The 17,443-nt window shown below is 39.3% G+C and overlaps 1 protein-coding gene across 1 annotated transcript in view; it reads left to right on the top strand.

The window, feature by feature from the left end:
* The window catches only part of EIF2B3 (eukaryotic translation initiation factor 2B subunit gamma), a 99,283-nt gene that overhangs the window by 25,006 nt on the left and 56,834 nt on the right, over positions 1–17,443 (top strand). The gene's annotated exons all lie outside the window — the stretch shown is intronic.

Genomic DNA, 17,443 nt, shown 5'->3' with positions numbered 1-17,443 from the left:
AGAGGCCAACCTTTGTAGTTTGTCCCAGGCTGACAGTCAGACTTTCACCTCTGTGAGATGAGACACCTGTGGAACAGCCATTTGAGATCTGGGAATTCATCCATGTGGACCTTTTAAGTCAAGGATGCAGACATCTGGGGTCTGCTCTCAGATAAATCTCTGCTGTGAAAATGCCTCTGGTGTGTGCTGTAGGCCACAGCTCAGTGTAATCTTTCCTTGAACATCCCACTACCAGATGTGAGGGAGATGCTCTGTGGCCATGGAAAGATGACACCTCCTCTGCCTGAGTTTAAGGATTATCCTAGAAGGAAGGTGATCAAGAGTGGGTCCTGTTAACTGTTGTAATGGAAGGAGTCTGTCCCAGCATGTTTCCACTGGCTCTCTCCTGGGCTTATCTTGGGCATGGCAGGGACCAAGCTGCAGGCAAGCCTTCTGAACATACACAGCAGCTGATTTGTATGGAGTAGGAAATTCATCACTGATGCATTCTGTGGGTTTGTGCACATGAAGACTAATAGATCTATTTTGGGCTAGGGGAGGAATATTTTATCTACTGTTAGTGACAAGCTTGTCTTCATGGCTTCCTCCTGGCACTAGAGGGTGGCTGTGATATAATGACTTAGAAACTGCTGTAGCATATGTGATCTTAGTTGACCCCTGATTTTACAGGTTCATCTAACCAGAGGATTCTCATTCCTATAGCTAAATTTATCAGGCTTTATCCTGCAGGCTAAACTTTGCCCTCAGTAGCACCTGTTCAGTTATATTGTCTTCAGCAGATCTTAAGCTTTACTGTTTGGGATTTGGTGAATGGAGTGTTGATGATATACAGATGGGATAAAAATCTGTCTGTCTCCCTGTAGTTCTTGCATGCACAGCTATGAAAGCAAACGTAAAGTGTTAGCCACCCTCCAAGTAAAGCCCAAAGATAGTGTAGAAGAGCAAAAAGAGATCTGCTAAGTGTTAAAAAGAATAAAAAATGAATAAAAATGATGCTTTGAAGCATCAAGCAGAAATATTGGGCCAGTACCCACGTGGATGAGCCTCTGACATCTGAAACCGCCAACTGTGGATGTTGGTGTGCTCTCTCTGTCCTGCAGCTGCCATCTTCGGGAAGCTCTGAGGGAAGCAAAATATATATGGAAATCAAGTAATTTCATTTGAGGCAAATCCAGGGTAACAACAACCGTGGGAGCTCTAGGAAGACAAAGTGTTGGCAGCTAATGGTGTTTTAACCACTGAGTTGTCTAGACCTGCTCAACCCCTGATTTTCTCATGTGAGAAACAAAAGTGACTCTTGAAACAGTCTTTGAAGTCTTTTTTTAATGCATCATACTAAAGAGAAAAAAAAAGCAAAAAAAAAAGCAAGCCCTATCTCATTTTCTTCGTGGATCATTTGATGTGACTGACTTTCAGCTGCCATGTTGGCTGTTTCTTGATCTCTGGACTTTGTTTTCATGAAATAACAGACTTTGTGGCAAGATGGTGGGAGAATTTCCAGTACACTTATTTGTTCTCTATAAAATACAATAGACATCTTGAGGGTGTTGCTTTTGTTTGTTTTGCTTTTAATGGTCCCTTTGAAGGGCTATAGTGGTCTCGTTACATGAACTCTAGAACTCCTCCAGTGCTTGTTTTGTTCTTCAGATCCTTTGTCTATTTTCTTTTTCCTGTCTCTTTTTAAGGAGGGGAGTGGAAGGAGGGACAGGGAGGGAGTGGTGAAAGGAATGGGAAGAGGGAAGATGAGCTTTTCTTTAAAGCTAGGAATCTTGTTACTGGTAAAAATCTAGACCCCATACAGAAATGGTTCAAAGGCCCTTTGGCTTCCCCTCCTCACAGGAGGGAAGTTGTGTTGACAAAACACACAAAACTGTAGAAGGCTAATTTAAATCCTTGAAGAAAAACCTTTTTCCTGACCTTTGCCTTCTTCTTATCATTGGATTTCATGCTCTTCACTTTCCTGCCATAAAAGAGCAGCTGGTGAGGAGGGACAGGGGAAAACACACCTTCTCCTGAGTACCTTTTGAGTATTAAATATTTATTTGCTCTTGACCCGGGTGTTTTGTAGTGGAAGTGTTACAGAATGAAACATTTTAGTGGAATTTCTAAGCTCATGGTGTAACCTGTTATTCTCTTTCTCAGTTTGGTTAGGATTTATTTTCCAGATTAGTTATTTTGATTTGTTTTGTGGTTTTGTAAGTCGTGGATAGCCATTTTGGGTTTGGGATTGCATCTCCTTGTTACACCACAGAAAGGAGTCTGGATTTTGCTCTTTGCTTGCCAGAGCAAGTCTGGCAAAGCTTTCAATTTGGCGGGTAAAATTATCTTTTATTTTCCCTGTGCTGTTAATCACCCTGATGACAAGTCCCACAGGTAACATCCTCCCTCAGTAAACAAGTGGAAAACAATATCAAATACACCTATTCAGGCACGTTTTGGAGTGCAGCAGGCTGAGCCAAAAGACAAATTTATTGGTGGTGCCTAGAGAGACTAATGCTGCTGGGGAAAGCATTTTCAAGGAAATGGTTCCCTGTTTGGGTAATGAGAGCTTATAAAAAGCCATGAACAGCCTGTGCATGTCATTCACTTTGGCAAATAGCTGCAAGATGAGATACTAGAATGAAAGAAATACAGTTTGGGGACGTTTCAGAGCCAGCTTAGGGCCCTTTGAAGAGAAAAAAATAAAGTTATGTGCTCATCCCTGGAGCCTGGTTTTGCTGGTGACATCTCTCTGACTTGGGTCTTGACAGGATGAATGAGTGAGGAAATGATGAGAATTCCATAGCTGCTGCCTCTGCTTTGGGAGGGGGCAAAGGTATTTGTTTTCAAAGCACGATTACAATGGACAGGGGGCTTTTTGCTCCACCTCTGATATTTATGGTCATGCAAAGTGAAACAGTAAAAGACACCTGTTGGAGCAGGTCTAAATTTGGAGCATTTCCTTTTAAGATCTTGTGGGCTGTGTAGGGGTGAGTTCAGTCTTCGTGGGTGTTCTGTCTGCACAGATGCAGGTGCAGGGCTTCTCCTAGAGAATATGTTAATAAATCACCATGACAATTCCAGCTACTTATTACCTCATGTGCTTCAGACAGAAAAGAATACCTCATCTATAAATATATACAGTACTAACATTAGTAACCTTGAAGTAACAATGCAGATCTGTTTTTAAGGTAATTTAGGAAAAAGAGGGGGTAAGATTGGGGAGTTTTTTCTTCCTTTTCTCCTTGCATCATGAAAGTAAAAATGGATGGTGTAGTATAATCTCGAAAGTCAGCATTGCCAAGTGGGTAGGTAAAGGGAGCTCAGAAACAGCTTTGATACACTTGATTTCCTTTCTGTTGCCTTGGGAGATATCATCTTTTTCTCTTTTTTTTTCCCTGCTGATAATTGGTTTTAAATAAATGGACCATATATAAACATGCTGCAACTTCCTTAATGTTTCTGCTCTCTAGAACTGTTGTTCTTGGGAAATTGGCATCTCTGAAATACTCTGCGGCTCCTGTGGTGGTTTTTTCTCTTTTAAAATATATGCCCAGCTGGACATACAGTTGAGTACTCCATAAGTCACATATGTCAAAAATATTTCATGACTTCTGATAGATTAAACAGCAGAACTTTGGTAACTCGGTTCTGTTTCGTTTGTGCATTTGGGAGATGTCCCCACAAGTGGTGCCACTGGCAGGGAACAGGGGGATCCAGTAATGCAACTCAATTGGAAAATCCTGAGGAGCAGTTCAGGACAGAGCAGGGAGCAAAAACTCTTTGCTGATCTCAGCTGCCTACAGAGGGAATACACATCCTAGCTTTGGTGGTGGTCTTCTCTTTGAAAAATCAAGAGTTTTCACTATTAGCAAAGTTTTCTGACTAAGTTTCCTTTGCATTCAAGTGGTATTTTGAGAAATACCATAGAAAGTTGTTGGATATAACTTATTTTCTCTAAATATGACCTCTATAGAGTGATGTCTTTTCTGTTGATCCAAATCTGCTCTTTCAATTAGTCCAGGTCTGGTCTTCTCACAAATAAAAATAAAATTTTCGGACTATCATCCAGAAAATAAGTAACATTCTTTCTGGCTCCTCAATCAAAAAATAGAAATTGTATGTGTTGATTTAGGTAATAATCTTTTTACAGATGCATAAGCCAGAAAAGAATCTGGTTCCCCTTCCCAGAATTGAATTGGTTTCACAGTACTAATAGGAATTTAGAAAGCTGTAAAAAGTTATTTTTGCCAGTAAAGCAAGTGGATGTGACTGAATCAAAACCAGGGAACTAAGTCTGTTGAATAGAAGGGTGTGACTTTTACACACTAACTTCTCAAACTATAATCACACTTTAAAAATGTTCAATCATATTTCTTTAGAAAGGAGGGTTTTGCTGAACATTTCAGAAAAAGATACTGACACAAGAGTTGTTGTTTGAGACATGAGCGTGGAATAGATGTTCTCAGGATGCCCTGAGTAGGATTTGCATGCCTGTTTAGTTTCTCAGCTCACTAAGAGTAACTGCTGTAGCTAGAAGGCATTCATTTTCTCAGGAAGTTTGCCCTTTGTATTATGTTATGCATTTAAATTTCACTCAACTTGTTCTACTTTTTCTTTAAATTTCTTGGGGATGAGTGTAGCCTTTAATTTCAGAAATTGAGTATTTTAAAAATTATTTACTATTTCTAAAATCAGTGTAGCCAAGTATAATGAAAGCTCTTGATGCTTTTATATGTTACACTTGTACAATAAACATGAACATAGTATAAAAGCAGTTAGTGAAACATTGACTTTATATTTTAAAGAACATAGTGCTATTACTGATTTTAATACTGTTGCTTCCATAGAATTTTATTGTTTTGCTGCTGCCATGTTATTTTATTCATACATTGGTGGGGGGTTGAAAGGAAAGTACAGCATATCTAGGTCCTATTTATAAAAGAAAGATCATGCTGTGTCTTGACAGCTTGGACAGGTAAGAGGTCATGAATCTCACGAATCTCAGAATCTGGAATATTAGCAGGAGCTTCTGTTGAATGTAGTTATAGAAAGGCTTATTGTCAATGGCTTTCATTTTACTGCAGGATTCTGGCCAGTGTTCTAGTACACATAAGGCTAAAAGCAGAGAGCTTGAGGCTCGGCATTTGGTTTCTAATCGGCAGTAAATGTATGTTGCATGGATTGCCATTAGTCATTTGTCTGTCTGTCTGTCTGCTGCGGTCTCAGACCAGCACTTAGCCCGAGATTCGGTTTTACTTTTCAGAGGTTTTGAAGGAGGAAGGGATGACTGTATTGCTTGGACACCCTCGAGTCCATGTGACTTGGTAAATGCAGTACTCTGCATGAGTCATTCAGTCTGGACAACACTGAAGTTGAAGCTCATTGTTACTCTAAGCCAGGCTCAGGTCCTAAAAAGATGATAAATGGTCCTTTCATTTTAGAAAGACATCTTAATGCTTTAATACAGTTGCCACTGTTTACTTTTTAGCAAGACTGTGAGTTACCTTATTTCACAGAGTTGATGAGGAAGCATAACCATTGTTCTTTTTGTGACATACTTACCCCAGTTGATCCAGATGTAACCTGTGTGGTCAAAAATTCCTCTGGATGGTTTGTGTAGGGCAGAGACACAGAACAATCAATTGCTTGCTTTCAACATAGATTTTTAGCCATAACGTGTATTCAGTGTTGGAATGTCAGGGTTTAGTTTGTGTCCATGATCCTTGGAGTGACCAGTAGGCGACAGAGGGGCACAGAGTTCTCATTGTGCAGTTGGGATGGTACAGAGAGGAAAAAAGCCAAAGGTCAGAGGAGTTATCCCTGCTTGTGCGAGCGCTGTCAGGCTCCCCTAGCACATGTCCGCCATGTGTTCCTCATCAGTGGGATGTGGAACTCCATGACGCAGAGCAGACTGGAATGCAGAGTTAGTTAACACCCGCCGTTGGGGAATTTATCAGCCAATGTGGAATATGGCGGGGGAGGAAACAGCCTAGTTTAAAGCAAAGTAAGGGTGAAATGAGGCATGTGACTGTTCCTCTTCAGTTAAAAGGTCTGATTCTGCTTGGGGATGAGGTTCTGGCTCATGAACCCAGCCAAAGTTTGTGGTTCCCTTACTGTTCTGTGTTACTGATGCATTTTCAGTCCTTTAAATTTTCATACTTAGCAGAAGGTTTTTGCAGTGGCAGGAGGGAAATACCCCTGGGATTTTTGCAGGGAACCATTAATCTAGTTTATTCCAAGAAATCCAGATTTTGGAGAGCCTTTCCTTTATCCTGGTCACCGAGACCCCAAATCACTAACTTGCAAGGACACATAAAAGTGATAGCCTCTCCATTAAATTAGCTACACTTGGTATCAGCTGAACTGCAGTTGCATAATATTTTTAGTGCTGATTTATTGCACTTAGTTCGTGGCTCCTGTGAACTCTAACCCGGGTGATTTACTGTGATGTTTCGCGCTGCGAAGGATTGCGAAAGTCATAATGGAAAGAGTCACAATTTGCAATTAGCTGATTGAAGGTGTATAGGGGCTCACATCCTTACTGGGTTTGCATTCTACTTTAGTTGCAGCAAATATATATCTTTGAGAAAGTTTCCATTCATTCAGAATACAATGCTGAATTCCCTGTTGAATAGCTGTAGTGTGGTTCTCCCCAAACAGCATTGTGCTGGCAGTTTCTGGAATTACACAGGAAATGAAGAGCATAGCAAACTTTCCTTTCTCTTGCTAAGACATGCTCCCCAGGAGTTCTTCCAGTAGATCAAGTAAATAGCGGAGATCTATTCCTAAGGGCAGCATGTTTCTGCTTTGAGAAATCCTAATTTTCTCTGGCTTTAAATCCTTCCTTTCTTCATCAAATTTATTGCACCATTTCCCTAGAGAAAACTAGAGAAGATGAGAGAGAGATTCCTTTTACAAGCAGTAAAACTGCTTATCCACTTTTCTTGGAGATTTCTTATAGAACTCTCCTTCCCCAGTCACCAAATACTGTGTACTCTGTTAAGAATGAAGAGGAGGTAGCTATTAGATCTTGACATGTGAACTGGCAATACAGAATACTGTATCTTGCCCCATTACTCATTTTAGTGTAAGTTGCATGTACCTGCATATGTGCATATTGGCCAGCAGCAGCTGTTGGTATTTCTTGGGTTGATCATCTTGAATTCTGTAACCTTCTTAAAAATGTGTGTATATGTGTGTATGTATTCATAATCAGGTTGGTGAAAGCTCAAAAGTTTAAAAAATCTGGGTTAGTTGGTACAGGAAGATTTTAAAAAGGAATAACCTACGTCCTTCAGAAAAATTTGGCTGATGGACTTTAATTAAACTCCTAGGGTTGGAAGCGAACCAGTAAGAAAGCAGGGAAATTTAAGTTAAAGCTCAACTTCTAGTTTTTTTGCGTATAAATCATCCAGCAGCTGGTGAAATTTGCAAGAGCACCAGAGAGTGTCTTCTAGTATTCCCTTTGATTTTATTTCCCCTCCCCTTTGCTTTATTATTCCCAAGGTGTAGCATTAAATATAATTTCAGAGGCTGTGTGTGTGTCCTTAACTTCTCTGTCCCCTCTTTATGGTGTATGTGTTCATATATGTATACATGTATGTGTAATATATAGCTTTGTTCACTGATGCATTGGTACAGCATTTTGTAGAACTAAGTAAGTTTTTTGGTTGTTTTTTTTTTCCCCCAGATGAGCTACATCATTTCTGAAAATACCTCTGAAATTCCCACTTCTGTGACTTTGAGCCTTAGCCAGGTAGAATAGTAATAACAGAATCATGGCCAGTGGTGCCATAAATTTCAACTAAAGTATTGGGCAAGAAGTCTGATTTCTGTTTGTACTGTTGTTAGAGATATTTATGCAGGGCTGGTCTTTCAGCAAGTGTGATTATTTTTAGAGAGGCCCTCACTCCATTCTTGCTTTAGAATGTGCTGAGGATGTGTGTGGGGAACAGCACCTGACAAACAGCAGCCAGACAGAAGGAATAAAATCCCTTGGGAAATGAGACTTCTTTTTATGGCCATTTTTCACTTCTAAGGCCACTTGAAAAATATTGTTCTTCAGGTAGATCTTGTTCCTAGATCCCTGGGTTAGCATTTGGGTGCCTGCCATTTTCCCAGACCAAGGAGCTACTGAAGACTTAAGCTTTTCCAGTAGGAAAGTATGCAAGTGCATACTTTGGAGCACCAGACACTATTGAAAGAATAATGGACCCTTCCCACATTCAGCTCCATTCTTCTTGCACACAGTCCCAGACCTCTGGAGCCACTATGCTAGCAAACGATTACATTCTGTTTTTCTTCTGTAACTCTTCCTAAACAAAATGTTAATTGAGACATTGATTTATACAATTCAGATTCCTTTGTTAAGTCAGCATACTTAAAAGTAGCCTCTGGCTATTGAGGGGATAGATCAGTGAGACAAATTGGTGCTTGCTGGTATGTTTTTCTATATCTCACGCTTTGAGAAAATAGTATATATTTCAGATTTAAGGAATATGTCCTTTGCATGTGTTTGTTTTAGATGTACCCCCATTGTAGTGTAGCTTTGGAACACAGGATTCTATGTGTTCTCTGATTGATGTTGCTATATGAAAGAAGCATATGGGAATAAAACAGACTTTAGCTTTTTTTTTGTATGTCCTTGATAGATGCTAGAAAAAATATTACAATACTAGGGATATTATGTAGATTCCAGGCCTTCATATGTGATAGGGGTGACCCTATGCCTGGGGGTAAAAAATTTCTCTTACTGTCCTAGACAACTGTTGAATTAAAGTATTTGCAGAAAAGTTGTCTGACCTTACTTCTTCCTAATCTGTTCTTCTGTTCGAAAAAAATAGAAGTGTTAATCTTTTTGTTGTAGAGGACCATTAAAATAAGTGATCTTTGTGTTCACGGAGGAAGGGTTCTCTGGGAGATCTGATGCTGGGAGGGATAAACTTCATACAAATTGGTGTGTTATCACCTGTTTGCATTAAGGATGCCTTGTAATTTATACACAGAGATCTCACCTCTCTACTTGACTTTGTGACCTTGAGAAATCCACTTAATATTTGTGTCTCACATTTTCTTTGCTTTTTAAAATGAATGCAATATTTCTTTCCTGTCTCATAGGGGCATAACTTGTGAACATTTATGTCAGTAGTGTAAATGTAAAATGCTGCTCTGAGTACAGGGTATTAACTGTTGGCTTTCCCACACTCTGAGTCAGAATAGTACTTGTTAAAATGACCTGCAGGAAACAGCTGATCTAACACTGCATCCAGCCTGAGCTACAGGTCATGTTTGAACCCAGATTTTCAGTTTCAGTGCTAGTATTTTTGCATGTCAGATGCCTGTAGTATTTATGTCCTGTATTGTGTGTTACATTATTATGCACTGCTGTTCTTACCACTCCACTGTCTCTAATTCCCTTTCAATGTATTAATTCTCCTTTTTTTCTTTTTATTTCTACAAGGGCACTGGACATGCAGTGAAAAATTAAATCTATTTTATTTTGCATTAAATACAAGCTGCTCCTCGTGGGTGTGCAGGGATTTGTATTCAGGTGTGTGACTCCTGGCATGCATCTGAACTGGTTCTGCAAATGCTGGGTGAGTCTGGCAGGGCCCAGCCACGGCCCTGAGCTGACACCCAAGGGCAGCCAGGGCGCCGCTGGGCGGGCAGAGCAGCCCCAGGGCTTGTGTGTCCTGGGGAAATAGCACCAGGACTCCTTGGGAGGAGCCAGTCCTGCTGCAGAAACCCTTGTGGGCTTTGCCAAGTCCATATTGTTCTGCATAAAGGAGAAAAAAATGATATTTATGTTTCCTCAGTTCTTGCATTTGTTTGCTGCTCTCCTCTTCCAGTTTGGCCACCTGATGGCAGCTTTAAAATGCTGTGATGTCAGCTGAGGTTTTGTTACCTGTATGTATAGCTTTGGTCAGCACTTTCAGGATCCAGCAGAATACAAGTATCAAACAAGAGTATAATCTTTTATAATTTCTCAAATAATTTATTTTCACAGTAGAAGAGTAATTCCCTTTAGAAGGTGATCACTCCAGAGACTAACTGCTTTCATTTCTCCTAAACATTTTAAAAACGTGACAGATATTTTTGCAAGCAATCTGTTGTAAAACATCTTCCCAGTTGATTTGGGCAGCTGTGTATGATCTACTTCTTCACTTTTTTAATGTCAGTTTTATCCATAAATAGAAAGAGTGAATGTTTTCTGAATGATAGGTTATGATAGGTAATAAAAGTGATACTGCCCTACTGAATAGTGGCTTCATAAAGGTTGTGTGCATAAACAAAGTTATAATGAACCTGTAAATCAAGAATGCCACAAACAGCAGAAATGCCAGACTACAGAGCTGAAATAACCTTGCAGTTCAGTAGCCTGCTGCAATGAAATTTGTCACTTTACCTGCTCCTTCATTTCTGTGTTTCAAGTTCTAGCTGATTGATTCACCATCTTGGAGGCAGTGGATGAAAGGTTATGAACTTGTCAATATGAGAAATGTGGCTAGTACTGAGTATGAGTGAAAGATCATTGCAAACTGCAGCACAATAATTTAAAAGTTCATTTTACTTTGATATCTGTGCTTTGCCTTCCTAATTTTTGTACATGGAAACATGTTGTGTTCACAGTGGAAGTGACTCACAAGCTCCAGTCAAGATTTCTGGAAGGCTTCGGTCTGCTACCTGCCATATGTCTGCATATCTACTGCTGATTTCACTGCTCTTCCAATGGCAATAAAAAAATTGGCCATGAGTGTTAATTCATGTCTCAGCGGAAATATCCAGAGTCTTCGGATATGGTATCTTAGGATATGGCTTTTTCCTAAGTTCTAGATACACTGACCTGTGAATGTTTTTATCATTGGGCAGTGCCTGAAAAGTTATTGTATGGTGAAGAGGTGAAAGCTGAACCAAATTGTTCAGCATCCAAAAGCTTGAAATGAGGAGGGGTTTTGGGAAGGTGATGTGAGGCCATCACTAACTGGGAGTTAAAGAGAACTGCAGTGTACAGCAAGGAAAAGTGTTGTGGCTGTGTCTTTGCAAAGGCTGATCTGACTTCTCTGTGTCAGAATTGTTGATCACTGCTTGCTGGGTGCTGCGTGCATAGGGAAAATTAGATGAGGTTATAAAGAGCAGAAAAATTGATGAGCTTCAGAAGTATTCATTCAAGGTAGACAATGACTTGAACTTGGATGTTGTCTCTAAAAGTGAATAATGTCTTACACACACAGTTGAGTGTTCATTCCCAAAATTCTGGGATATTTCAGCTTTTAAATCTATAGTGAGGAAGGATAAGCAATATCTGTACTCATGAGGATCAAAATGCAGTGGGGAAAAAAAGGTGTACGAGAGCCCATTCTTAGTAGTCCTGTTTGTTACTTTAAGCAAAATTGTCACCCTCCCTGCCACTGCTTGTGTCCTGAAGAGAATCCTTTGTTCACATCTCTGAGGACCATTGTCATCCTGTTGAATAGTAAGACCCAAAATTGGGATTAAGAGTTACCAAAAAGCAAGAAGCCAGTGTTCTGCTGTTACTTGATCATAGTGGACTTATTCGCTAAGCTAAGATTTTGACCCCTTAGGGGTTTTTAGGCTTCTGAATACTGCTCATTAATGTAGTTATTTCATTGCTGAATGACAGCATATTTTTGTGCACTGATGTCAGTTCTAGCATTGTTTGAAAATGAGAGGTGTTTCTCCTTGCCAGAAGTAGAACTGTAGAATGGTTTGTACTTCCAGAAATTCCTTCATGGCTTCAGTTTGTGTTTGATTTTTGGCTGGTTTGCAAAAATATATGATCCAATCAATCCAGTCATGTTTTTAATTGAAAACATACATAGTTTGTGTATATTAAAAAAGGATCATTTGCATGTAGGGAAGAGCCCATGAAAGTGTGTTTGAGAATTCCTACTTGCATCTGGCATAGAAAAGTTTAGGCAATTATTTTGTGTGTGTCCACTGTGTATTTTTTTTTCTTTTTTTATCAATGTACGTCAGAGGTCTGAACACAAATAAAGCATGCTATGCAGACTAATTAAATCAATGCCTCTGTGGAAGCAATTTAGTTTCTGGAATTGCTCTTCTAAATCAGAGATGTAAACAAAAGCCTAGTTATTTTTATATCATTTCCCTTTGCCTCATGTACGTGATTCTGGAAGTTGAAGACTTATATGTTTATGCCTCTTTTTACAGCAGAATATTTGCGTGGCTGAATTTTTATTGAAGCATAATTCCTGGTTTCCTTAAAGCTGAGCAAGACTACTGTACAGCGGGAACACCCATTAATTTGAGTTGCTGTGAAAGGCTTTTCACGTTAAAGCTGTCAAGGCAGCAAATTGTCCACAAGTGGTTTTTTTTTATTAAGACTTGTTTGCTGCTTTTGTAGAAACAGCTCCTTCAGGCACAGAAAGTAAATGGGGAGCTTTTCCTGAAAGAAGGGTGTGCAAAGAACAGTGTTTAGCTGATGGGCTCTTACTGTCCCTCCTTCCTTCTCTATCTACCTAGGGATGATACTGCTACCATTGCATTTTCTTCTGTCCCCAGAGACTCCTTTTTTTTTTTTTCTGAGATTGGCTTCAGTTTCTTGGTTGTTGTAGTTTCCTCACAGACTGTGAGCTCATTGTGCTGGTTCCTTTAAAATGTAGAACACAAAGGTATTACCTGTCTTAAAAGTACAGAGTGTAAAGGACTGTACACTTGAAGATCTGGTCCATGCTCCCATTAAATGTGCAATTCCAGCTTTTCAGAATAAAGCTGTTTTCTAGTGAAGTCCAACATAATAATAAAATCTATTTGTGAAGAATACAGCTTCTGTGGTGTGAAGAATCAGACCCACCTCTTCTGTTGCAGTGCTAAAATTCCCTTTTATTTGTAATAGCAAATTATTTTGAGAGCAGAGCCCAGAAGCATGGAATTTTTTGAAAGTAAAAATTGGTCTTCCTCATGGTCTTTTAAGGCTTCCTGTTAATTTTTGTTGTACTTACTGTTCTTACCTCTCTCTGTGTTTACTTTTTTTAACTGTCTCTGCAAAAGCAGCCATTGTAGATTTGGGCCTTTTTAATGTTATAGCACAGTCTAGAGGGTTAGCACAGGGCTTTATAGTTACAGATTGGTTCTAATACATTTTTTTCTTTATAAACTAAGGGCAGGACTGTACACGAAATCTGTTATTGTATTTGTGCTTTGTACTCATGCACTTGTTGACTGTTTTACAAGCCAGTAACGTAGTAGCCACAGGCTAGGAAGCTTGCCCAGAAATCTGGCATATTTAATTAGTGCTAGTAAACAAGCAGAGTTTCAAATTTAATTTTTCCTTCTTTAATTCCTATAAACCTCAAGCCATTTAAAACTTAATTTTGACACTAGTTTCATTTATGCAGTTGGATAATACTGAAACAGTCTACAACCACAGACAGAATGGTCCCAGTCTTTTCCAAGCAAGAAGGGAATAGAAGTTGTTTTGTTTTAATAGTATCTGAGGTTGATGTAAAATTGTAAATGATAATCTTCAGGTCATCCACTACCCATTTCTTTTTCTTTCTGTTAGGCTAAATGTTTCAAGATGAGGCAATTGTCCTACCATGAGTTTAGCCTTGCAAAGGACAGGGACTGGATTTGTTGCTGCTCTGGTTTTTGTACAGAGAGCTCTTCTAAGAGCAAATGATGGAACACCTGAGCTCTGGTACTTGCCATGGCCAGTTTATTGCTTCTAGGCTGTGAGGTTTAAACTCACTGCCTCAGGTGGTATAAACAACAGAGGATTCAGTTGCTGTCTTCTCACTTGCTTTTCAATACCTACTTGTGATCTGTGCTGAAAATGGTTCTCTACTGCTGCTTTCACTGTGAGGGACCACTGAAGTCTGGATTAATGACGTTTCTCTTACCTATTTAATTGCTGAAGCCACTCTATCTCCAGACAAGTAATGTGCTGGGTGTCGTAGCAATAAAATATGTGGTAATTCTGGCCAAAAACTGGACTTCATAACTGCAGCTAAAAATTTCAAAAATTAATATTGCAATTGTGAAAATACACAGATGAGCAGTGTTTTATTAGCTGTCCTGACAACTTTTCTTTCAAGAATGTGTTTGTTGTTGTTGTTATTGTTGTTGTTGTTGGTTGTTTGGGGTATTTTTGCCTACTTATTTATAAAGGCAGCTCCCACCTTAGTATGTGCTGAAGTGAGAAACTTCACTCTAGTGTATGTGAAGTTTCTCAGTCAGCAATAACTGTTCCAGAGAAGGAAGGAAACTTGCTCAAAGTACCTTCTCATTGCACTGAATTCACCAGTATTTTCTTCTGCAGTATTCTAATTGCTGTATGATCACTGTCCAAAGGAGTAAAATTCTTCCAGCTCAACCTTAAGCTTTTATTCAGGTGCTACTAATGGATGAAAGGTGAGAGAGATTCTTGGAAATCCAGCTCTGTCTTTAGTGCAGTATGTTTTCATTCATCTGGGCTTCATGCTATAGAGCTCCAACTTTAGCATCTTCCTGAAAGTGTTTTAGTTGTAGGTTAAGTTTCTTGCAGTAATAAGAAGCAGCAACTTCTGTTATAGCTATTAACAAGTCTGAAAATCTTAAATCATGAGTAATCTGGTCTAACCAGAAACTAATCCAGTGTGGTTGTAACTACTGTAATTACTTGTTTAAAAAAAAAGCAAATTTAGACCTTGGGTGAATGTTAAGGTCATCTTGTGGTGATGATACTTTCTTGTGTCTAGTCTTTTTTCCTTTTTTTTCCCTCTGATACTTACATTCCTCATTCCATGGTATTTCTAATGGTGTTTTGTAAAATGCCAGTTAGCTATTAAAAGAAGTAAGCATAAAGTTCTTTTGGGCTGAAAAGATGAGTGTCTGTCAGTGGCTTCAGTCTGACTTCAGTTCTCCTTTGGCTTTCAATTCTGCTGTCACTCTGCAAAAAGAATGTTACACTTGCTAATTTTAAGACATTCTTTTAATTAAGTTTTTGTTTGATACTGTCAAAATATTAGTTGATAAATTGTATAGGTTCTTTTAAACTAGAAAAGAGCATAAGTATATCTGTATTTCTTGTGTGATGTTCCTATCACCTGGGGAATTTTGCAGCAGGACTGGGCTGTAATCTAAAGTAGTTGATGTCCCAAGCTCTGTTGGCTCTCACTGTCCTGAAATCTCACAGCTCAAGGTTGATGCTGCCTTAAATCTGAGGGTGTATCTGAATACACAGGCTGAGTCATGACTTCAGTATAACCAAGTTAGGAAACCCCTCTGTTTTCCTGTAGGGAAGCAGGATTCATAAAGTCTGAGTGCTGATTCCTTAGAAGAATTTCCTCAACATATATTTTTGTTTTATGTACCTTTTCAGCACCGCAAAGTTGTGGAGCAACTGTGCCCTGGCAGTCACAGCCAGGCTCCCTCCACAGTGGCTGCAGAGCCAAGTTCTGTGCCCACTTTGATTCTGCCTGAGATAAAGCTGTTCTCGTTACCTAACTAAATATTTGGCACTTGCAGTTACTGGGATCTTGTCAGTATGAGGAGTGGTTGCCATGTCAAGTGGTAAAGTGTTGAGGTTCCAGTGGAATTGAGGTGTGAATAAATAGGGTAGTAAAAGCTTATTGTGAACCAAAACTGAGGCAGAAACAGTAGTTGCAAAAATCAACAAAAACCGCACAGGTCAAAGCATCAGCTAAGGAATCAAGCTAAGACCATCAAGAAGCAGGAACAAAGTATAATTCACTTAATTAGCTTTGCCAGGTTTAAGGCAGAAAGGCTGGATTTACATGGGCTGGATTTGAGTAGATTTTGGTAAAAAAACCATAACACTTAAATTTTCCCCATCTTTGGACTCAAAGCTCAATGTCTTGTTTTCTGGACTGTATGTTTTGGTGGGAGCCAGATGCTGCTTTGTCTAACATGTAGTCTTTCTTCTCCACTTCTCTTCTTCCTTCTAACCCTAATGATCTGCTATCAGGCTCTTGTCAGGTTGTTCTTCAGTCTGGTGAAATTTAACTTTCTTGAATGCAAATATATTCTACAGAAAGACTCACAAAGGTGCACTTTGTGTCATGAAGAGCCTGTTTGCTTGTCAGGCAAAGATCCTTGCAAAGGGAAGTGTGCATAGCAACAGGTTTAGAGAGATTTTTAATTTTAATAAGCTGGTGGTGCCGAAGTAGGTGATTCTCATGAGGTACCTGAACAGCAACTCACAATGGAAAACCCAAGGATATGTGTGACAGCTTCAATTTGTTCTGCTCCTGGGCCCTGTGAAATGCAAGAGAAACATTTATGCTTATTTCAACTTGGGAGGCTTTTTTTTGCTTATGCTTTTACTTACAATTTAAAGTTAGGGGAGGAAAAATTCTTTTTGCCTATGTATTTTAGTAGCCCAAAGATATGCCCTTATCTTAAATTCCCAAATTTTGCGGATTGTATATTTTAAGTAGGACTCATCTCACCTGGGAGGTGCAGAAGATCTTCAGAGCCTTGTCATGTGAGGCTCATGCTGCAAGTACAGTTTTATTTGCCTTTGAGTCCAGGCCAGTGGCATAAAGAAATTGTGTCAGCCTTGCTGTGTTTAAGCTACATATTGCTAGTGACCTGCAGCTTTGACCTAGTATTCAGTTTCCCATGCATTTACTGTAATTATTTGATTTAAAAAAATATATCATATGTCTACTGCTTAGCCCTTAGGGAACTGATGTAGGAGGGATCAGCAGGAGCTGCTGTTCTACAGTAGCCCCTATACAATCCTCCAGCTTTGGTTGTTTTCTTAAAACTTGTTCCTCTGAAGTGTTGTCATCCTTTCAGCCCTGGTGATTTTAGGGAACAATTATTTACTAAGGTGAATTTCCATGAGGCAGAAAGCAAAATGGGCTGAAAATTGGAAATTATTAGGGTTGCCAGGTGCAGACTTCTAGCTCTTTCTCCTTCTTCAGCAAAGAAAGCATTTCCCAAAGCTCGATTAAATCTCTTAAATCACAGTTTAGCCCAGCATAAGAAAAATAGCCTCAAACACCAGATCTGAACTAAGTGACTAAGCCATGTCCCGTTGTGTTGGAATTGAATTGGTTATAGCACACAATAATCTACTTTATTGTCATCCTGGCCTTAACTGTAGCATAAGATGATTACATTGAATGTGTATAATAATAAGGCTTACACTTTGTATATAGCCCTTTAAATATTTTGGCAGACCATAGAAAGAACCTTTACGTGCAAGGCTTGATTAATCCTTTTCCTCTGTGTATAGAACAAGTAGCTGCCAGAGCTCAAGGGTAAAACCTATTAATAATGTCTCTGGTAGTCCCCGCCCTCCTTCACAGTGTATTCTCTTCTGTTCACACCAAACTCCAGGCTTATTATCATTTTGGTCTCTCTCTTTTGCTTTCCCAGTTTATACATAGCAATCAGGGTATTCTAGCAGAAGAGTATCTAGTATAAAAGTGTCTAGTATAAAATATTTGCATGAACTCTGTTTTTCCAA

Source organism: Geospiza fortis, unplaced genomic scaffold, assembly GCF_000277835.1.
Source record: "Geospiza fortis unplaced genomic scaffold, GeoFor_1.0 scaffold333, whole genome shotgun sequence".
Classification (NCBI taxonomy): domain Eukaryota; kingdom Metazoa; phylum Chordata; class Aves; order Passeriformes; family Thraupidae; genus Geospiza; species Geospiza fortis.
Note: the sequence above shows the minus strand (reverse complement) of the source record. Positions and strands in the feature narration are given on the sequence as shown.